Raw genomic sequence first — 23,890 nt, 5'->3', positions numbered from 1 at the left:
CTGAGGAGTGAATATGGAGGCTGTGCTTGCAGAGACTCAGGGTGCAGTGAAAGCAATGCTTTTGTGGTTTCCAGTCAGTTTATTTTGGTCTTTTCTGAGCTCATCTGGAGGGTTGTACAAGCTGGTATTTAAAAGTATCAGCTACCTGGAACTCCTTTGTAGACCCTAGTAATCATAAGTTTGACTGTCTCTGAGAACTGAGGGCTATGGTGTTTAAAACCAGCAGCAGCTGGATGGATCCCTGTGTTTAGCAGTGGGGTCCCTGCTATCAGGGCTACTGAACACACTGGCAAGGGAGGAAGGTGCTTCCCCTCTCTAAAAAGACAAACACAGCCCAAGAGAACCCTGAGGTGTGTTTAGTTGTTTGTGCAGAGGTGTGTGCTCCTACTGTGTGCCTGTACTGACGCTACCTGCTTCCTGCTGATTTCAGGAAGAATGGAAAACTACCTTTTTAATTCATTATGAGAATTACCTGGGGAAGGGCTGCACTTAAACACCATAAGCTTGTAAGGGTACAACGCAACTTGTCAATTCAGCATCGCTAGTCAATCTGTCTCAGAACTTGCTGATTTGAGGATGACATGCTCAGAGAAATGTGCACTTTAATTATGCATACAGATAGTAACTTTCAGTTAAAATCTAAAATTACATAGTTAATTATATATACATATATGTCTGTATATTATATAAGTGACTAAAATAAGCATAATTATCAGAAGTGGTTGCTGTATGAAAGCAAACAAACAAATCTGTGATTGCTACTACTTTTTCAGATATGATTCAGTTTTTGGTGTCACAATTGCTATGTTTAGAATGACTTTCTCAGACTACAGTGGATACTCTCACCTATTATAATTTCTCAGAGTTAACATCCAAGCTGTGATGCACTGCACTATATGGGCATTTTGATATTTGTCCCTCATCTCTGAATGATGACATTTGATTCCTGATAGATTCCATTTACTTCCAGTAGAAGAGGACTCCACTTTGCCAAAAAGCAGTAAGAAGTTGCTTCATGTTCAGTACCAAAACAAGACAAGTTAACCTCTGAACTTTGAAAATTAGTTCTCAAAAAATGTGAAAGGTACTAATAAAGATGGATTTGATGGATAAAAATGCATAGTATATGGGCTCTGGTTCATTTATTAAATATTCATAATAACGATTAAGAGAGAGCAGTCTGGTTTTCAGTCTGTTCCTCTGCATCATCTTGCCAATATGTCTAACAGTGAAAGACATCTGCAAATAAAAAAGCAAATAGGCATTCTTTTTAATTTTATATTACCATACAAAGTGTATACAGGAGAGAATCTGCTCAAAGGCTTTTCCAAGGAGCAAGAACAATATAGAGTTGTTCATCTGAATAATGCAATATATTATAAAGTAAATTTAATTTTTGTTCCCAGTAAGGGGCAAAGATGCTACAGATGTACCATATGATAGATAAAGCTTTGTTTACCATTTCTAAATCTGTGAGGGTTTCTTTCCAAAACTAGTACCACTGAACCTCATTTATTAAAGGTGTTTTGGCTGGCTTTGCATCAAGTAGGCCATGTTAGTCAGTTTCTCGATGAACCAGCCATTAACATCTTTGCAATTAACACAGTCTGAAACTAGAGAATAGATGCTTGGTTTAAATGAGATCAATCTCTCTGAAGTCTACTTAAATTAGACATTCATTTTTAGAGTCTTGTCTGAGAGTACCTTGCAATAAACATTGTGGTAATAAATTAGTTGTCTTTGAGAATGAAGATGTGAATGAATGCTTGACTAGTGTTGAACATTACCCAGCAAAAGTAATAGTTATATCTAATGTGATGTTTTGACTTGTATAAGATCTGCATTGAATTTGGAAATCCAGTCATCACCTAGAAATTGTTTAGCCATTTTTTGGGAATACAGTTATTCTTCCAAATGAATCTCTGTTGCCTACACTGAAATGATAATGTCACTTGAGATGGCTCCAATGGATGCATGACAATCAATAGGTTTGATTTTGTCCCCAAACACCATAGAAAGTCCAATGGAGTAGAATATTTGGGATCTGTCTTACCCACTGAAGCACACACTCCAGAATGTCAATATTAACTACATAACAAATGTGTTTCTTCTAAGATGTTAAACAGTGAATGGAGGGAGCTGAGATAAGCTTTGTTATCCATCCCAGCCAGAAGGAAATGCTTTGACAAAAGGCACGAGCAGATGACTGAATTGTAACTGATATGATTGTCAAGCTCCCAAAGCCAATTCCATGTTTTTGTGTGCTAGAATTACTGTCTTAATTATTTATCCTTCATTTATGTCAAGGTGCTTTCATTTTGGCAGGTATCAATTTTTATAATGTCCAAAATAAACTTTGTTCATTGTGAATTGGAAACATGTTGGACAGTGAAGACTGAAAGCCACTCATATTCCTGAAAGATTTAAGCATAGTCCTCTATGTCTTACCACCTAAAAACCTCAAACCTTCTTTTTCTCCCTCTCACAAACCCAACCACCAAAAACTTCTGATATAAAATCTTGATTCGGATTTGAGTTACTTCTTCCCTTAGGATGCTAGGTTTCATTTTTATTCAAATATGTTTGCCTACATCAGGGAGCAGAAAACAGTTACCTTTACACTGGAAGGAGTTTTTAATTGTAACTGTACTTTGGTGACATTCTGCTGCAATATTGCAATTATTTTTAAGAATCTAGAATGATGGCCTTGTTGTGAAATCTTGGTAGTGACACGTGGATGCTAGTAAAGCTTTGTCCTAGTCGTTGAAAGATGGACAAAGCAATTTACTTTCTCTCCCTCTCTTTTCAGTATTTTTTCTCTTTAATGAGGTAGGACTTTTTCTTCCTGTGTGTGCCATTGGCAGCTATGTGTGAAGGTAAGGGTGGAAGTGGGACAGGGTGTGGTTTCATTGTAGAGCTGTTTCGAGCCACTTAAGTCCTCTGATCTCCGTCAGCGTCTGTGCCAGGGTGATTGTAGCAGCATTGGTTAGGTGATAACATTGTAGTCTTAGCTTTCTTTAGTGCTTGTAAACTGGTGGTTGATGGGCTTTGTTGGGCTGTTTAAGTGGAAGTTTCCCACAATCTGATACTAAAATGGAGGTTTTGAGTGAAGCTTTTATCACTCTTTCACCAGTCTCATCAAGAACTTCCCTTTCCTTGCTGGAAATGGAATTTCATGCTGTGTATTTCTAATAGGAGCATGCCATCAATCAGCAGTCTAGCAGAGGTTTGTGGTTCTAACTGAAGAGCATCGCACATGCTGTGAAGTGGTTTCATAGTCTGGCATCCGTGTCTATCCCAGACCCTATAGAAACTGCTTGAACTGGAATTTTCCTTCGATTTACTATGCTCAATTTTTATAACCTGATATCAGACACGTTTTCACAGCTGATGCTTTCAATGCCTTTCCTGCAATTAGAGAGATTATGTGCAGGATGTGTTTGACAGGCGGGCAGCGTCCAAAGTCCGTGTTCCTTGTGTGGCACTAAAATGCCGGAGTAAACAAATCAGCAATGAGTGCAATTGCCGACCCCAGGAAAAAGGAATACATGCTTGTTGTGCAGCACATTTGTGTTGTCAGCAAATCTCAGTTTGCTTGGCAAGGAAGTCCGTGCCCATTTTGAAACGAGGAAAATTAAGTACTAAGAAGTGAATTGTCCTAACAAAACAGACTACAATTACAATCCAGTCTCCTGTGTTTGGAGTAGCATTAAACATTGTCTCCCTTTTAAGAAAGAATCAAAAAACTTCAAAACCCCAATACAAAACAATTACATATGGTAGTCATTTCTTCACAAGCAGAAGAAAATGCTGTAACCTTAAGGCATTTTCGTGAACTTCCTGATTATTATTTGAACACTGGAACTAGGGAAAAAGTGGGGTACTTCACCGTTTGCTATTGGGATGGCACCCCGGTGTGCAGGAAGTGAGCATTGCCGTTGTGTTGATACCATATTAGACTGAAGTTCTGAGCAGATAAACATCCCTTCTAGTACTTTGAGACCGAGCAGTAGTAAGTACCAATTCTTAGGTCAAGTCTGGAAAAAGCAGTCAAACAAATTCTGATTCCTTGCCAAATTCAAAATTTGATAATTCCTTCCTACTTGAAGTGAGAACTGGAGACTGAGAAGTGACAGCTGCAATTCAGCAGTGGCCCAAGAAATCTTAGTTTTGCTGAGACGTCTAAGCAAATCTAATTTGTCTAGATCATAGACAAAGAGCAATGTTTAAAGAATTATTTTTCAATTACCTTTGAATTGATTTATGGATTAAAATTTTGAAAATGTAGTGGAGAAAAAGGGTTTTATGGCACACATGCTCCTTGCACTTTTTTGTAAGGATCCTTGGTGTTTGTTTTGATGTTTTAAATGACATTTTAAGAAATTAAAATAATGAAGAAAGGCAAATTTAAGAAGATAAAGGCTGTTTATTTTTTCAGTGGGGAAAATAGTGATATGTATAAGACTTATTCAGGACTTAACCATTACTTTGTTGTTATGGGGCAAGAGTATGTGCCAGTTAAAGTTTAATTTGTTAGATTTGGTGTACTAGCTCATGTACACAGTTTCTAATTCAGTGAGCTGATCGGAGTTTATAATGTGACTTGTAATATTTTTCAGGATCGTGTCACAGATTTATCAGTGCAGCCTCAGTTATTTTAGTTAAAAGAGAAAAGAAAAAATCTTTATAAAAAATATTGTGGAGTTTTGCTGAGACTAGAAGACAAAGTTTTGGGCAACTTTTTCTTTTCATTAACCCCTACCTCTCACGCTGGCAGGGACTTCAGTGCTGCCAGAATTTTTTTCCTTCAGAAATATTCTCTCTACTTTCAGAAGAGTAATTTTTTGAGGCAACCATGACAGCTCTGTCATTTTACTCACACCTCTAAATTTCTCCTTCTGTTGTCAGTCACCAGTCACTGTATCTTGATGATCATGATTGATGGCAAAATATATGGGAATTGGAAAAAGGGCATTGAAAATTGTGTCTAAAACAATCATTTCATGTTCTTACTTTTTAAGTACAATAAGAAGTTAGAACAACACCTGTTTATCTGTAGGTTTTACACTTATTTTTTGCATTTTATATAATGGTGTAGATATACCTATGGAGATATTTGTAAATATCTATAAATGTTTTTTAAAGCATACTTAAATTTGTTTGCACGTCTAGTCTTGATTCAGTACTTATGATATTTTGCCAATGTTTTACTGTTTTTCAAATTTCATTTTAAATTACTAACTTCCCATTAGACTCCAGGGCTTAAATGACAAGTAAGGAGCTGAGAGAAATAGCGAAAGGAATCTGAGTCATATTTTCCTTGAAAGAGCTTTATGCATTTTTGGGAAGTGAAACATGACAGTTATATTGCAAGTAAATAAAATATATATTTGGGGAAGGAGAAGTGGCTATTGGGCTTGCATATCTTCAAAATCTCTACACAGAAGAGGAGAAAAAACATCAAAGAAAGCATTTTTTTAATGAAATGTATGTAAATTATTTTAGAAAAAGAAGAAACCAAACTCTATCACTTTAAGTGTTATTCAATGACCATGGGATTTGTCCATTTATATGAAGTAATTGCCTATTGAACTTTGAAAATCAGCATATTCCAGTCTGTAGCTGCTGTGTGTGCCTGTAAAACAGCAGTATTTGAGGCTGAATTAACATCACTTGCTACTATAATAATCTCCAATAATCTATCCCACGGATAGAGCTTTGTTTGCTTACAGGCATGTAGATACAGTACCTACCTTCTACATTTGGGTTGCTGTACTATGTGTCAAAAATGCTATTTTTGATATATATTATTAGTGTCATGAGAGTTCAGTTTATTTTTTAAGTGATAGTGGCAGAGCTACGTAAGCAAATTCTTCAATATGAATATAGTCATACCATGGGGAAAAAAAAATAAAAAATAAAGTCCTGCTTGTCATAAAACTTATTCTGAGGAAGGAACTGATAGAAGCTGTTCCCACAAACCATCTCTTACTGGTGCAGGCTGCATGTCCAGAATGAAGCTGACTCTTGAGGTGGTATTCTGCCAGCTAGACTGGCTGACCTTTCTCTAGCTGGCTCATGTATCAGGTGACCCATCCAGTTACCCACCAGTGTGCAGGAATTTTCCATGTGGGTCCTGTGGAGACTGCTGCTGTCAAGAGGGGCAACTCCTAGATGCTAGTTATGGTCTAGGATTTTCAGAGGGCTCAGAGATAATTTGCCTACTCCTTTAGGGATGAGAAGTGAAGATATTGGAGAGAAGCCAGCAGGTTCCAGTAAATTGTTTTGAAGAATGCTGCTAAGTGAAGGAGTAGAGATTAATCTTTTCAATTTGGAATAGGTCTTAAAAGCATCTCTCACCACAAATTTAAAACATGCTCTACTGTTACCACGAAATAACTTGAAAACCTTGTCTTTGTCATTTGTTTGACATGAACAGGGTGCCCAGCTGCAGCCACAGACTCCTTGCTGCTACTGCAAAGGGAATGTAGCAGGTCTGTTCATGGTAAAATGTGTCTTTGGGCTTTCTCTGGTTTCAGTTCCTATTGTGGCTGCAAATGGCACAAGTTTATGAAACTCGTCTTGTGAGGCTGGATAATAAGTTTATCTGCAAGACAATATGAAATTGTATTGCACCTTTAATACCACATGTGCATCCCATCTGGGTTGGGTTGGGCTACAACACTGGGAACTGAATTGTGTGTATTCCAGGCTAAAAAATGAAGGGCTGCAGTAAAATCTTACTGTGTTTAGGTTCTTAACTTGTTTGCTTGGGACTGTTTGCAGAAATGCAAAAAATAAAAACAAAGACCAAAAATACCCTCTTCAAAGGACCTTGCTGTTTTTATAAACAACTATCCTACTTTTTTTGAATCCACAAGGTGGCATTTTATTTCATAATAGTTAAATTTAGTAATGGTAATAAAGTAGTTAAATTTAAGTAATGCTAACATTACTAATGATACAAATATAGTAAAAAAAAAAAAAAAAAAAGACTACAAATAGTAAATTTAAGACAAATGAATCATTTGAAATTCTTTGGCACAAAAATTTCTGACCAAGTTGTTTAATGACATTAACAGAAGTGTTGGGGAAAAGGAGTTTTGGTTTAGATCACTATTTAATTTTATACAAAAAAATGCAGAAATCTGTTTTGATGATCATTTTTTGAACATGGAATCATGGGAAATGTTTTGTTTTCCCTGTGAGCCAAGGCAATGTATTTATTTCAAGTTTTATTAAATGAGTTATAAATTTTCCTAGCAATTTACTCATAGCTCAAGAGGTTTAATTTGCATGTGTTGCCTTTTACAATATGCTTTTCGTAATGTTGCAGATGCTTCTTCCCTAGCTTCAGTAAACAACAGGCAGTTGGCCAGGTTTTTGACTGAACGTTTGCCAACTCTGAGAAATATTAGTTAACTCTCTAGTGGCCACTGAATGATTTTTAGCTGACTTTATCCAAAAGAATCTGTGAAGATTAAAAATTATACGAAGTAAAAAAAATAAGATAAAGAACAAGTACTTTGCTGGACTAAACCCAGGAGAAGAGATTTTATTTCTGCATTATAATAATTTTGGTTTTTCTTTTTTTTAAGCTTGTAGTTAAAAATTGGTTATTTTCAGAAATTTATTTGAAAACTGGTGATGAAAATGATGTTAAAAATAAATATTTCTCCCTTCAGATTAGTGAGGATTCTTTATTCTTGTAGACAAAGAATACAGTACTCAATTTACCCCTACTGTTTTCTTTCATTTAGAAAAGCCTATAAGGACACTCTTCTTCTTCATCATAGTAATCCAGACTGTAGTAGGGGTATTTTGCAGGTGGGATGGCAAATTGTCTCATGAGCAGTGGAGGAAAAGAAGTCTGGTTTCCAGCAGATTTAGGCTGTATTGTAGATGAGGTAGTAGAGCTCAGCTCCCACCTCTGTGCCATCCATGGGCTTTCAGCTTTCTTCCAGGTTTCTTGCATGGTTTTTATTGCTGTGTCTTGAGTAAGTCCCATTGTATTCTCTTCCAGTCTGGAGCTACATGCCTGCTTGTTCAGCTACAGCCAGTGCAATACGTGGTGACCAAATCTGCATTTCTTCCTGTTAGTGAGAGATCCAGTTTGAAAGTGTTTCTCTCATTCAGCCTCTCGTCCTTTTGGGGTGTTTCTAGGAATGTAAGGTGATTTCAAGCTTGCTTAAAATTTGGTCATTTGTCCCAAAGCTATGGTTCAAAAGACATAGGCAAGAATGGCTTGTCAGCCTGCTTGCATAAGGAAATAAGGAAATGCCAAGGCCAACCATGAATAAGAAAGAAATGTCAAACATCTTGTTGAATGATGTGCACTTGGAAATAATTACAGGCAGTCCCATGATTAAATGCTGTCAGTGTAAGTGGGGCAACAGGACAGACTGAAGGAATGAGCTGAGTGTGAATTACCTGACTAGACACTTGGTGCTCTTGGAAGAACCTGTCTCTCTGGGTCTCTGAACACACTTGGGATAACTGTTTTGAACAGATGATCATAAATGGAGCATGGTGCGACAGTCATTTGAAATGGGATGATTTTAAAGGTGGAAAATTCTGAATCCTTTTGATATAGATCCGGGTTACTCACTCTGGGTATCTAAGCTTGCGTTTTTATTGGTGTTACTTTTTGCTCCACAAATGCTCTGATGATGTGTGGCTGGCTTTGGGCTGACATTAAATACAGTGAAGATAACACAACATCAACCATGCCTGATCTATTGCTTTCTACCTCAGATTCATGTAATCATATTACCCCTCCCAGAGAATTCCTCATTTGTGCAGAAGTACTGCACTCAATAGCATAAGGATGTAATGGACTAGAAGAAGTTAAATACTCTGAAGAATTGTACATACCCTTCTAAACTTCTTTTCAAGCTCTGAGGCAAAACATTTTCTATCTGAGGAAAAAAAAGCTGTGATTTTCAAGCTTAGCATTTAAAAAGTTACCTTACATTTTCTCAAGCAAATTTAAAATTAGGCTCAAGTAGTTCTACTGTTAGATCCAGAAAAGGTGAATATTAGGTGATTTGTTTTGTCCTTCTTACTAGAAACATGTGTGCCTAGTATGATGTCATAAACTGATGTCCTAGTGTGTCCAGCAAGAATTATGTGCCCTTTTACTTTGCTAACAAATAGCACCTATGACCCATTGAATTTCACTTAGACTGGATGAATCTGTTTTCACCAACATTTCTCATTTTTTCCTTCCCTCTGTCTTTTCCCTTAAATGATTCTGGGAAGGGAGGAGTGTTGCTTAGCAACCAGTAGGAAATGGTCAATACAGACATAAATATTAAACCTTTCCAGCCATGGTGAGAAAATGGAAAAGTGTTCCTCTTTTTCATGGGGGAAATTGTGGCAAAGTGGTAACTAATTCTTTTTTGATAAACACGACAGAATTGGTACCTCAGTTTCTCTGGAGCTCCTGGAGAAGGAGACTTTTTTCACTAGTTAATAAGAGGATGCTCATGGACCTCCAGTGTGGTATCTTGTTAGGGAGTGTTTGTGTGTGTTTGGTTTGGGTTTCTTTAACAATTGTGTTAGAACCTAAAACTGTCACTTTGGAGCTTGGCTCTAACTCAGTCATATATTATCACCAAACTACAGTTATAAATGATTCTTCTTTTTGGCCTAAATGTTTTTCATGTGCTTTATAATTTTTAGATGGAAGAAAGTAGAAAGTACAATGCATCACTACTTGTCATCGTACTGCAGAAATTATGTAAGAACAATAAAATCCACTATTGTTTAATGCTCCCGCTGGAGGGAGAAAATATGTGCCATCACACATTGTTTGAAAAAAATGTGTTTATTAATTTGAATGAATGTCTGATTTCAATAAGACATTTACATAATACTCATGAAATCCAGTCGTAAGAGAAGTAGAGAGACTTCAAACTATAGGTAGCTACTGTGATCTGCTTAAAAGTAAGCAACTGGAAGCACATTCCTGCTGTTCACATTTATTTAGTCAGTGGCTGGAAGACCCAGTAAAGTCTGTGCTTGTGTTTACTTTGACACCCAACATTTTGTGCCCCCTAAGCTTAGGAAAGTGTGTGAGCATTAAAACACCCTGCCAAAGATCATTTATGAATCGTTTAACCACAGCTGTAGAAGCCCGGCCTCTGGCTGTGTGTCCCACCAGCCCAGCCAATGCTTCTCCATTCAGGCAGCTTCACACTGTTTGGGGCTGTCTGCCCCATGGATGTCCCTGGGTTATGGATCTCAAGTGCTACGATTGCCCAGGACTGCAAGCTGGAAAATAATTGGAAAAAACATGTTGGTCTGGTAGCTCCAAAATTTACTGGAAGTTGTTCCTGGAATACTGTGTTTATTGAAATGATATGTGCCATCATATACCAATCATTTCATAACTAGGAAATGAGAATATTTCAGGGTTTTCAGTAGTATTTTCTTGAAAAGCAGCCTGTGTGAATTTTGATTGATATGACACTTTAGAACTATAACTAAAACTGTATTTGTTACAAATGAATGACCACTGAATCAATTTCTTTAGTATATATTTCTTTAGACTTGCATCATTAATATTCAAAAGGGAATGTCTTTTACATTGTGCTGCAGTTTATACTAATGTGGGTTCATTTGCTTTCATGTTATTAAATCACTCTTTTCTATTGAAAAGATAAAATGAAGCCGCATTGTTCATGTGCTCTGTAGAACTGTAGCAATGTGCAGTTTGGTACCTGCTACATTTCCAAAGCAATAAATACATGAATAAAAAATCAAAGGTAGTAGACAGGATTTTGCTTTGATTTCCACAGACACAGCATGCCATTGTTATAAAAGAAATCTAATAAGTAGATAAAAATTTGCTTGTATTTGCTAGCTGTTTTTAATGCAACAGCTAGTGTAGTCTGTATTACTTTTAGGATGATCAGAAGGTGCAAAACTACTTCTTTACTTAAAATTAATGTATCTATTAGAGCTAAATTGAATCTTACTGCATAAAACACCTCTAAAATTATTTTCTGTGTATAAAACTTCAAGTATTTGGCTCAGGCTGTATGTTTCACTAAAAATCTGTTTATAACTATCAGCACTTTTAAAAATAACAAATATAAGCCACTTAGAATTCTCCTCTGCTTTTATCTCACAGACATATCAATGTTTAACTGGATATACCTGACTGTTCTCTTTGAAGCAATTGAGAATTGCTCTAATAATTAGAAGTTTAGAACACACATGGCTTTATGATGGCTTTGTTTAAGAAAAAATCATGGGCAGCCTGAATTCTACCTAGGAGCCCTTTTACAGGGTTTCTGTTTGTGTCTGTTTGTTCAGAGAAAAACTTGCCAGAAAGAAATTCAGCCCTCAGTGCTGCCTCCGTAGTTCACTATCAGGGTCTTGCTTTTGAACTGAGAAGTTCATATTTTTCTCTAGAATTAACATTAGTATTTCCCTATATATACATTTTCCCTATATATACATTTGAAAATGGTTTATAGACAGGTGTGTCTGTACTGAAACCATAATTTATTTTAAAAATGAAAATATATGAGCTGCAATGTAATTCTCTCTTCTGTGGGGTAATTTGCAAAATGTCTACAATGAATCTTAAAGAGGAAAAAAAAATTCCTTGCCACAAAAAATGCTTTCAAATAATGATTACTTTTAAAACTAGGGATGCATCTGTTGTCTTAGTAAGAATTTGTTTGGAAAATAAAATTTTCCAGAAATGCTATTTTCATTTTTTATTCTCGTTAGAGAGTTGGCCTAACGTTTTAATCCTGGAAAACTTAAATGTATATACTTATCATAATAAACTTCAGCAAACTCTTGAATCTGATAGCAGTGCAGTATTCTTCATGTCTCTATATAAGTAAATTAGTTATATAAAGTTTTTATATGTCCTCATTCTCAATTTTTATCAATATTTTAGTTTTTTTAAAACTACTTTAGCAATAGTTTGCTTACATACTAACATCAATCAACAACGATGCTGGGAAATGTGCCAGCTTTATCGATATCTTGTTTATTTTGGTTTATGAGGTGTTTTTCATTTCTACTTTAAATCTTGTATCTTTTCTCTCACTTGTGTGATACGGTGTCTTTAGTACTTTGAATAAGAAGTGCTTGTTTGGAGACTCTGTATGTGCTCCTAAAGAGTCAACAGTGAAAGAAAAAGGCTTAAATATGGTAGAGGAAATGTTTGTGTCTCGATTTAATGTGTTTCCTACATTGATTAGTGTCGAACTGCTGTCAAGAGCTCAGTCCTCTACAAGCACACGCTGTGTCAGGCCATGAGAGCGTGCATGCTTTCCATTCCCACTGCTATTTTTTTTAAAGGCTCTCAGTGGTTGATTAGATGATTTTCATGCTTGATGTAAAGCTGCACACATCCCATATATTATCCTGAAACCATTAAATCCAGTTCTGTAGGCAGATGTTTGTGTATTCTGATAACTTCTGGGTGGAAAGCAACAGGTGAAGCAGCTACAAGAGTCAGAGAGCCACACTACGCTGAGCTGCCTTGGCAGTGGAGGCTTCACTCGTGGAGTGAAGGAAAAGAGAGATGTAGGTCCTGTGAGCTTGCACTTCACAAGGCCTGTCCCCCTTGCAGTGAGGTGGTGAGAACCTGATGGTCCTGCTGCTTTAACAAGTACTGCCATTTGTCACTGTCTTGACATGCACATTTCTGCTTGAGGGACACAGAGAGCAAGGAGGCATTAGCATCTTTCCTGCAGAAAGAGCATTGTTGCTTTTTTACACATTGGGAAGCATAAATTTTAGTTTTGCCACTGAACAAAACTCTTCCTGTTAATTTGGCAGCCATTGCTTAAATGAGAGCTCTGAGAATGGAGCTTTGTGCACTTTTTGTGAAGCATCTTTTATTGACAGCTGTTTTCACTGAAATATAGGTTTTTATAATGAAAAATAGTAATATTGCTGAAACTTCAGGAGAGAGTCTTTGTGAGTGAGGAGATCTGAGTTAAAATAGCTTCAATGGGAACAAGATGCCTGGGCTTGCTTTTTCACTGGTAGAGCCAAAAAATGAGATGGTGAATTTAAAGTTAGATTTTAAAATACCTATAGGGAAGTGAGAATAGCAGGATACTGAGAGATTCCTTGACACCTGCTGTCAGTAGGACAACAAAATACATTTGGTAAGGTTACAGAGACAGTCTTTGGGGAGAAGTTCCACAAATACTTCATTTCCAAAGAGATTTAGAAAGGTACAGCCTAATGCACAGCCAGTTAACAACACGTGACATTAGATTTCTGCAGATTGCAATGCTTGGAAAATGATGGTGGGCCTAGGTCTGAGCATCTATTCCAGCTGTAAAGATACAGAATTAAGTTAAAACATCATTTTTTTGCTGTGCTTTAAGCTGAGTTACATACCTCAGACCTTTTCAGCTGTAAAGGGAAGGCCAGCCCTGTCCACCCCTGCTGAGGTTGGCTCATTTCACGCCTCTTGTCCAGAAATTGGGATTTTTAGGGCTCCTCACATACATGTTTTTAGAAAGCTTTTATATTGTTTTGGCACTTTCTCAATTTATAGAGAAGATATAATGAGACCAAAAAAGGCTGAGCACAGGAAAAAAAAAAAATCTGTCATAAAACAAAGAATTGAAAGTATGCATTTTTCCCAAAATCCCATTTTCCATAGGATTTTGGACAGGAAAGAGAAAAAAACCTGAAATTCTGGGGCAACTCGAGATGTGAGATGACACTGTTTTGTCTGAAGCTCATATTGGTAGCTAAACATGAGGGGAAAAAAAGTCTCTAAGAACACTCCTCCAATTGTATGTATAATTTCACATTATAAATGCAAGCATATATAGATTTACAGATGCTAAGGCACCTTACTTCTATCCCTGCTTTTCACCAATCTTGTCAGTAATATTATTGTGCTGCTCTGATTATGACGTACAGGGCATGCAGTGGTGAGTGACCAATGTTTAAACATTCATTCAGTATTAGCATGTGTAAGAAATGTAGGATACTTTCATTAATTGGATGAGGGTTATATGTGTTTCATTTAAAAGCTGCAGTGATCACTAATGGAATGACCTCAAAGTCATTATCTGTTAAGAAGCAGGAGAAAAGATTGTTCTTCATGTTCAGTTGTATTTGTCATTACTTGTGAATATAATTTCCAGATAAAATATAGTTTTAGCTCTCTAACTACTCTAAGGTTGGATGGAATAAATTCCTACAGCTATCATTTAATTTTGTCATGCTGACTCTAAATAGCACTTTTTTTGGCCAGCTTTATTTATAAGCTGTGGTTTTTAAATGAAGAACACTGAATACTGTTTCTTATTTATTTTTTTTTCCCTTTTGTGTCTTTTTAAAATTTTCATAGCCTTTAGAAAGACAGTGTAGACGAGAAGGATTCTAATTTTTCAGATACCATAGCATTACTCAGAAGTCCACTAATTGGTATTACAAAGCTATAGTGTGCTGTACATACCAGGTGGTTCAGGGCACAATTCCTTTGGGATTTATGTTTTGTCATTAGGACACTAAGATTTTCAGTCTTATTTCCCCCTTGCCCTTGATGACATGCAGATTTTCTTGATATTGGGAGATCAGACTAGCTGCTCTGATTCACGTCATCATTTTATTTGACTACCACTCTTGAGATTGTCTCTCAGCAATCTCAGATGTGAACGTGCACAGAAGAAAAAGTTAAAAATTGACTAATTTAGTAAGAGAAGTTATTTATTCCCTTCTTTCTTAAACAGTTTTCTTCAAACAAGGATCAGTAGCAACACCGTATGACTCAGCTAACGATATGCATAATATCGACTTCTACTGAGAGTGACAGAAGTTGACGTAGATTTCAGGAATTTCCTGAGCAGCAGTTTTATCTGGTATCTGGATAAAGTCTTGAGGCCTAGGAAAGTTTTATCTTGACAATTTTTCTGTTCTTATTGAATCAAGAGCATCTTTGGTTTGACAGTAACTGGGTTCTTTGATTTTCTAAGTCATGGCCAGAGTTGGGACTCCCTTTTGAGCTGGGAGGAAGCAGAGGGCACCATGAAGGGAAGCTGTTGGTCCAGGAGACAGACAATGAGCATGATGGGCTAACAGAGGAGAGATTGCTTCTGCGTCTCTTCAGTAAAACTCTCTGAATTTTCTTGATAGTAGTGGTGCTTTCCATGAGTGGAGGAATGAAATACAGTATGTCCAAAAGCACTACTCTGTCTCTTTAGGTCAGTTTTTATCTGTCTCATATAAAGTATTAGGTAGAAGTAACAAATACAGGAGTTCAAAAGAGATAAAATACGTCTGTTCAGATTGGTCGTGCATTTAGCTTATTTAGATTTTGTAGATTGCATTGGATCAGTTGACCAAAACAAAAAGTAATAAATTTAGTCAGCTAGTAAGCATTTAAAGAGGGAGAAAGAAAAATGTTATTTTCTGAAGGAAGAGGAATTTGATGGGTCATAAGTGATTGAGTGATGAGGAAGATTTTCATGTATCAAATGGTAGCACCAAGACTGATTTATTTTAACAAAATTCCACATTTATTGTTTGGATCATTCTTTTCATTGAGATCATAGAATATTCAGGACAACATCTCTTGGGTGAGCCTTCCTTTTCTCAGTATCATACTTTTCATTCTCATTTAATATTTAAATTTCCCCTTTGTCACCCTAATAACTGGGCATTTATTACTGGTATTCACAGAAGAGGGGAGGTGGGTGAAATATTTCAGGTGAGTCATCTGATTTAACTTGGAAAGGTTTCTGTGAGGAAAGAACAACTTTTGATTTATAAGGGAAGGTTGTCTGTTATAAAGATATACATGTTGGAATTTATTATCAAGAATCTGCTTTTAATTTTAGAGATTGTTTACCTAAACTACTATGTGTCAGAGCTCAGGACAAATTTCCACTTAGCATTTAATTTTAGATACTTGCCATAGTGGACAGTAAAAAATGGGTCCCCAGAATTCGTGGCATCATTATGAATCTTACCTTCTGGCAGCCCCTGCCTGCAGTTTGTCTTTGAAATCTCCTTGATGCTTGTTAACCCTGCTCTGACATGTAACAGTTCCCGTTTATTTATTGGACTTTGTTCATTTATGAAAAAGTACAGGAATTATTAATGGTTTAGTATCTACTGATGTATTACTTGGGTGGAATTCAAATTCTAGTATTTATGGTAAACCCCTATATAATGAAATGAACATGGAAACAAGAAGGCTCATTCTTAAGGTTAAGTGTCTTTTGCTATATGAACAATTGTCTGTAAAATATTGTCTTACCAGCTTTTTGTTTATGGCAATAAATTAGAAATAAGGACTTTATGTATGAAGGGAAAGGATTAAGAATATTTGTGTAGATGATAAAAAATAAATAACCTGATTCAATGAAGCGTCTATTGGGTACATTGTCATGGACTCTGGTGTTCTGTAGGAAGCTGATACGTCTCTGCATCCTGCAGTGAGCTCCTGCCACAGGATTGGGTTCATGTGGTGTGCCAGAGCAGGTAGTAAGTGCTTCTGTCTCAAATCTGAATGCCCAAAAGCTGAAACTAAAGCCAGGAAATCGACTCTTCTGTGATTTGGTCATGATTTTGAGGGTTTAATTTTGTTCTAGCTTCCCTGGTGTACTGCAGGAGGAGTTAATATTCTCCTGTGCTGTATAAACCCCATATTTTTGCTTTCCTTGAGGGAAGCACATGGAGCTTTGGGCTTGGATTTGCATAGATAGCATGTTTGTTTTTTAAGATTTTAATACAGAACACAATGACAGTAACTGGGTTCAGAACAAAGGTCCATACAGCTCAATACTTTGTCTCTGACAGTGGCCAGCAGTGGAAGAGAAGAGAACAAAACCAGGGAAATCTATAACGATACTTACTGGATGTTTTCAGTGATTTGCAGGGACTGGGTGAGAGAGAGGCATTAGTGCATTTGAAAGACATCCTTTTTATATGAGCAGTGTACAAAAAAATCAAGCAGTGAGCAGTTGTGTTGTATGTAATAGATGTTGCACTGGGAAAAGACAGAGATAGCTGTGTGAAGCCGAGTGGATGAATGTTGTAGAGTTTATAAATCAAGAAATGATGGGAGCAATTCTGTGTAATGTAAATAGCAGTACAGCTTTTGTTCATTTGGCTGAACTTTTCACGCTGTATGGAACATGCAAAAGAAGTGCTTTAAAGGTAATGGTATTTCTCGATTTTTATAACTTTCTTTTTAATAGTGTTTTATTCCATGAAATGTTAATGTTGAAAATATTCATCATTAATGCTAAGTATGAAAAATAGTAATCAAATTCCATGGTTCTTCATATAAGCCTATCCATCACAAAGCATGCCCTATGGCTATATATCAATTTTAAGCATTAAATTTACACAGTATTATCTTAGCATTAGGTTAACTGTCAAATAAAAATAAAAATTAATAAGCTGGAAAAAAGAAAGAAGAGAAGACATTCCTCATTTAAAATCCTCAACTGATCTGGCATAATTGAAATGTCTTTTAGCAGAAATGTTAGCTTTAACTCAGCTACGACTCAGCTCTCAATACTGTTTTTATGGTAGTCCAATATCCTATAATTCTTGGGGTACAAAACTACCAGGCATAAATGCTGATAAAGTCCAGGCTTCCTCCTTGTATCTCACTGACAACAGGCATCTGTTTATACTTAAAGAAGATCCAGGCAAGCTTTCAATATTGAGATGTCTGCCTGATTGTTCAAAGAAATTAATGAGCTTTTTCCCATGTAGTCCCCAGTTTTCAAACTTTTGCTGCCATTTTTCCTTGCAGTCCTTCTGAGCCATTGTGGAGTTTGGACACCTGGCTGCAGCATTTAAAAATAAATAAATAATAAAAAAAAATTAAAAAAAAAAAAAAGTGTGAAGAACTGAACCCTGCTTTTACTTTACAGTTTAAGAACTGACAGATTTTTGTCTGATTAAATACACATATAGGACTAGGTGGATTATAGCTTTCTTTCTCTTTTCTTCCCTGCTCCCTCCCTCCTGTTCTTCCTGTTAATCAGATACCCTATCAGATACCAGATAAGCTATTTAGTCTCTGAAAGTATCAGAGTAATAGAATTTTGTTGTCAAATTCTCATTTGCTTTGATTTGGTCAAATGTGATACGGGAAATATTATCCCTAATGTCTTTTCCTAAAATTAAACACATCTAAGGAAAGAAATTGTGCAAATTCCACCTCATATTTTATTTGAAATACTAAAAACATATGTATTTCTTTGATGTGACTTGTCTTAACAAGAAAGCAATGCAAGGAAATATTTTTAATGAGTCAAACTTTTACATTTCTGAGATTTATGCAGAGCCAGGTTCTTTTCATCAGTGTTGACTCTGTGTTGTTCTAAATTGCTTGTTTTTGTCACCAGAGTTTTTCTGCATATAACTCCAGTGTATTTGTATGGCACTGTAGTCAATATGTAGCATTTTTCTTTCTATTGTTTGTGTTCATTTGTTTAATATTTTCTGAAGGGGCCTGGCCTGTAATGAGATTATTGGTGATAAAATCGTAGTCTTCATGAAGTTTGCACTTCTGTGAATTCAGATTCAGAGTACAAAATTCTAATAAAGCAAATAAACACCCTCCACTTGGTTTACTTTGACACTAAAATATCCTTTTGATGGTGACATTTCTACTGGAAGTCAGATTTAAGCTGTAAAATAAAGTAGCTGTGCAGAGAAAGATAAGTTTCGATCTCGTTTCTGCAATATCTGTCTTACTTAAACAGTTTTTAATATTGAAAATACATTTCAATATATACCAGAAACAATTTTCCCCTTGCTACAAAAGGAACATATTTGTGTTGTTAACATATCCTATTCCTTTTGCTACTTCTACTATTTGTTCTCTGCTTTGCTCCAAGGTATGAGAGACATTTGGGTTTCTGTTCAGGGAGCTGATGAACAGAATTAAAATGGGTTCTTCCTATCTCTAATTTAAAATTAAAAAGTGGGCTAAAATATTTTTCTTAATGTACTGTGAGCTTGAACAGCAAGCAAATATTTCTATTCTGCTATCAATCAGAGAATGAGCATGAAAAATACTTTGTCTGCTGGTCATGGGATGCAGGTGAGATAGGAGTGACATTGTAACTTATTGTACTGAGAGACAATCAGGTGAAGCATTATGTTGGTAGTTCTAAAAAAGCTGTGAAATACGACTATCACTGCTAAATAAGTTCTTTAACCTTGCACTAGAAATGCTTTAGATTTTGTTCTTTTCAAGTGGGATGACAAAAGACCAAAAACATTTCTAATACAAACGTCTAATGCATTACTGTCATAAATGTTCTCTCAATGTATATATATAGAAAGAGAACAATGGGCTGCAAGGTACTGCATATTCTGATGAAATTCCCCTACCAGCTAAATAAGTGATCTGAAAAGCACCTGTTTCAGGCCTGGAATCTGTATAATCATGTTGTTCAATGTTTGATCGCTGTTGAAATTGGCTGTTGGTTTGTTGTTTATAGCTCCTATGTGAATATTTTATATTGGCAGAGGTCTTTAACAAGAGGTTGCTCACTTCCCTTTCCCAAGTATTAATTGGGTAATAGGCATAATTTAACATAATCAAAATTTGGCAAAGTCCCATAAAGCAAAAGAAAGAAATGAGTAATTTTCACTGTTCTGAAAGACTGGAAGTAGGATAACTCACAGTTCTGTAGGTCTGTACCAGTGCAGGTAAGCAAAAAGTGAATGACACTTGTTGCTGTTAATTTATTTAGGTTAGCAATGACCCTTTATCAGGTATTTTTAGGATAGGTAGGTAAGCATGACAGCACATAAAATGAGTTGTTGATGAAAATAATGCACATTAATTTGAAAGAAATGTTACTACATCTGACATCTGTTCATGCATCTGACAGTTGAAAAACAACTGACTAATTATGGACTTTTACCTGAGCTTTGCCCTGTGTGAAAAATATGAATAAGCAGAAGAAATGAGATAAAAAGACTACTAAAACTTTTCAGTGAGTGGCCTTACCTACAAAGATATATTGAATTTGGTCACATTACATAGCCTAATAAATGTACATGTTACTTACAATAGAAGTTTGAGTATAGCATATTCTAAAACTAATTCCAGAATTGATTCTTATGTAAAATACAGTATGGCTTTTGTCTTGATTTAAACAACTAAACCAAACCCAACCAGAAAACCTCAGCAGTGAAGAGAGCTCCAGACTCTGTTCTGGTAAGAACATGCTTCTTATTCCCAGTCTGAGGTTGGATAGCTTCAGTCTCCAAATATGCCCAGTCTTGCTACCCTGTCTGTTGGACTGCAGACCCCATTACTGAAATTTCCTACTGGCTGTTTTCAAGTCATGCCTTTCATTTATAGCACTAGTGTTGAAACGGATTTATTTCCTTGGGTTCTGATATGAAATGCTACATACTGTTCTAAATATTTTAGTCTTCTCTGCACTCTTTTAGTTTATCAACCTTATCTAATTAGCCTTATTAGTGTTACCTCTGTAAAAGATTGTTTCCTTACTCCTCAATGTTCTTACACACCCATCCTATTACCCTTTCAGTGCTGTTTTTTGTAACTAGCTTATTTTCTATCATGGTCATGAGCTGTTTTCAGAGGTTTGGAAGGTCTCCACATAGTCATGTCCTGTGCTTCTACAAGAATGAAAAATATAATAAAATATATTGATTGCTTTTTTGCTTTTCAAAAGGGGTGTTATGGAACAGGAAAGACTTCACACAACAGTGCTGATAAGTTGTATGAGACCTGGAAAAACTCAGGAATGGAGCAAGAAGAGATTATGACAGCTTTATGTTAGAATGGGCACAAATAAGAAAATACTATGCAAAGTATTATTTTGTATAGAAAAGACTGCTGAACTCTGTCTTCATAACAGTTCAGTTAAACAGAGATATTTGTAACATAGAGGTGTCTTCATGAAAGGTGACTACATTATGCAGTTTGGTATGGAGTTATATGGGTAAGGGTGTATGAATGATAAGAAAATCTGTGGTTGATAAAAAGGTGTTCAGAAACGGTGAAGTAACTTGTTTCAGTGTCAGAGCCAAATTAAAATGTACAGGAAATCTTAACTTCTGTCTAGTCTGTGCTGAAGCAATTCCTTAATGTTGTTTAAGACAATGTAGGGAACTGTGTGAACTGAGAGGGATGATCCCAATGCTGTTTTAACCCATTAATATTAAACTAATCTAACCTTGTAATATAGTATCAACATTTAATATTCTGGTGTATAAGACTGAGCTAATCTTAGGTACAGAAGCTATTGGGTCTTGTGAAATGAGGGAGATGAATCATGAAACTCTGGAATCTTCTGAGCCATGTCAGTTCTCAAAGGACATGGGTTTTGCCAGTCTCAAAGTAGGTAACACAGCCTATTTTCTCTTCAGGAAATTTTCAAATAATGGTTTATAGAGACTCTTTGTTGGTAAAATTAGAAACACGTTTAAATAGAAAGACATAAAATAAATAGCTAGGTAATTCTAGACTCTATACATGAGAATATCTTCAAGTATGACAGTGATAAAACGTATAGAACAAATGAACAACAGAATGATGTAATAGCAATTTTAGTAATGTCCTGAATCAATCCTGCTTATCTGTAGTATTCAGCGTGAATTCTACTTGCAACAGTGTTGTACCTGTTAGGCAGTTTCATAAAGGCACTATGTTTTTTATATAACATTTTGTCCCTTTAGAAATTATCATGACGCATGTCAGGAGCTTTCACACTGAAAAAAATATGTCACATTAGCTTCCAAGTTTCTGATTGTCTAAATAACACGGTAACTCAACATACAGCTGTCTGGCATTTTGACAGTACAATAACCCATAATTCTTTCTGCCACTCAACACTTCAAGGTTAGCATTTTGTAGTTTGCTCTCAAGGAGTATTCATTTAAATTTTCAAGAGGCGAAGAGTTGAATGCTGTCTTATACTGCTCTTTTGATTTATTTTTTATTTACTTTTCTACTGTATTAAATCTTTTTAACCATATATGCATGTATTTTTACTTTTAACCTGCAACTTTCCAGGAGGTATGATTTTCATCTACATCTCTGTTTTTCAGAAACTGGGGGCAGTGAGTATTTACAGCAGTTCTTGCTATAGCAGGAGTTTGTCTTGCATCATAGGAAAGCATCACCTCCCTTGGTATATTGCAGGGGATCACAGATTGCTTAGATATTGAGCAGTTTTTTCACAGAAGACTGAAGTGAAACAGGGGCCTTTGGGAAGAGCTGCTTTCAATTCCAAACTTGCATCTTGAGGTTTTGAGTGAAATGGAAATCTTGAAGTTCATAATGAGACGTTTCAGCAAAGTTTTGTTTGTGAACTTAATATAGTTTAATCTTGTTGGGACTGGTTTGTAAATTAATTGATAATGTTGGGGAAATCATTCTTATAAATTCTTAGATACAGAATATTTTTCTAATGACAGGAAGTTTCTGTTGAGAAAATGGGGGCTAGTAGGTCATGCCAAGGGTACATTAGATATTTTAATGTTGTAGATTTTGGTGTAGATAAAATTTTAAATATTTGGTGGAAGTTACTCATTATTTAAGTGTTCTGGCCTGCATTTGAGCATATCACTATGCATGTCCAAAGACCTCCTGCCCTTTCTGACTGAAATTCTTGGTAAAGAAAACACAGAAAGGCAACTAAGACTGAACATACATAATTTTTGGAAGACTCTGCCTTAGGCAAATTTTTAGAATCATTGTCCCATTAATACAGACCTATATATACACATTATACACATTCATTGTTCAGTGAAGACAGGTATAAGACCAGGAATTGTGTTAGTTTTTCACAGATCCACATATAAAAACTTGAGCTAAACATGTCATAACCACTGCAACAGCAGTGCTCTGACATTAATTTTATGACTATTTTAAAATTAGTGTTGCAAGCCACACCATATATATTTATGTTCACAATGATTACTGTATTGAAAAATATTTATGTTTTAAAAAATAAATAGGTTTTGTATCCTGCAAGGGAATGAGATAAAATACAAACATTATTTAGAATACAGGGAAAATATTTTTTGTCATTGAACAAACCCCCCAACCTTTCCATGCACTTGCCCCCCTCCCATCAGTCTGTGGCTATCAAGAATTAATTACAGCTTTTAAAGAACCAAGCCCCTCATGTATTATCAATGTGTGTGCATGTGAGTAGTATAAATATGTCCTAGAAATGCACAAGAATACATTAAGTGGAGTTTTTTTTCTTCAGCACGATTACTTTTTGTCTGGTTCTGAGAGCAAAATAATTCAGTCTTTTAAATCTTGGGAAAATGCGGTATTTTTTGAGCTCTTTGAAAGAGCATTTTTACCAGTTCCTCTGACCAAAGGAATTTTCAGCGTCATATCTGGAAAAAAATGTGATGAAATTAAGAACCATTTAAAATTCTCTATTGAGAAATAACCAGCCTGGCAATATTACTGCAAGTTCTTCCCAGACACACACGAACTTTTACATGATCATTCCTTTTTTCTATTGTGCTATTTTTCCTTTCACTCATTGAGCTAGGCTGGAAAAGAGAGAGAAAAGATTGTAGTGGTTAACTTAAAAAAAAAATAAATTAAAAATCCTTAACTAGTAGTCCTTGTAACAAACTGAATACTATTCCAAAATGTGCCTGAATACCTAGGTAAACATGTCACAGTTGTTATAAGAGAAGGCATCTGGGGGTTTCTCACTGAATTCTTGCTCAAGTGCAGTGTTTTCAGTTCTCAAGGCATAAAAATACATCTGTGGCAAGTGCCTTCTTCAAGGTGTAAACCCCAGCAGACAGTATGAAACATATCTTAATAGAGCTTTATTGTGCTCCCTTTCCTTGTCCACCTTTGCTTTGTCTTCATCTCTCGCTGTCTCTTACTTGCTGAGTTCTT

At 35.9% G+C, this 23,890-nt stretch overlaps 1 protein-coding gene across 2 annotated transcripts in view; it reads left to right on the top strand.

The window, feature by feature from the left end:
- Window positions 1–23,890, top strand: part of LRMDA (leucine rich melanocyte differentiation associated) — a 615,153-nt gene that overhangs the window by 293,532 nt on the left and 297,731 nt on the right. The window lies entirely within an intron of this gene.

This window comes from Parus major, chromosome 6 (genome assembly GCF_001522545.3).
Source record: "Parus major isolate Abel chromosome 6, Parus_major1.1, whole genome shotgun sequence".
NCBI classification, from domain to species: Eukaryota; Metazoa; Chordata; class Aves; order Passeriformes; family Paridae; genus Parus; species Parus major.
This window is presented reverse-complemented; position numbering and strand designations above follow the sequence as displayed.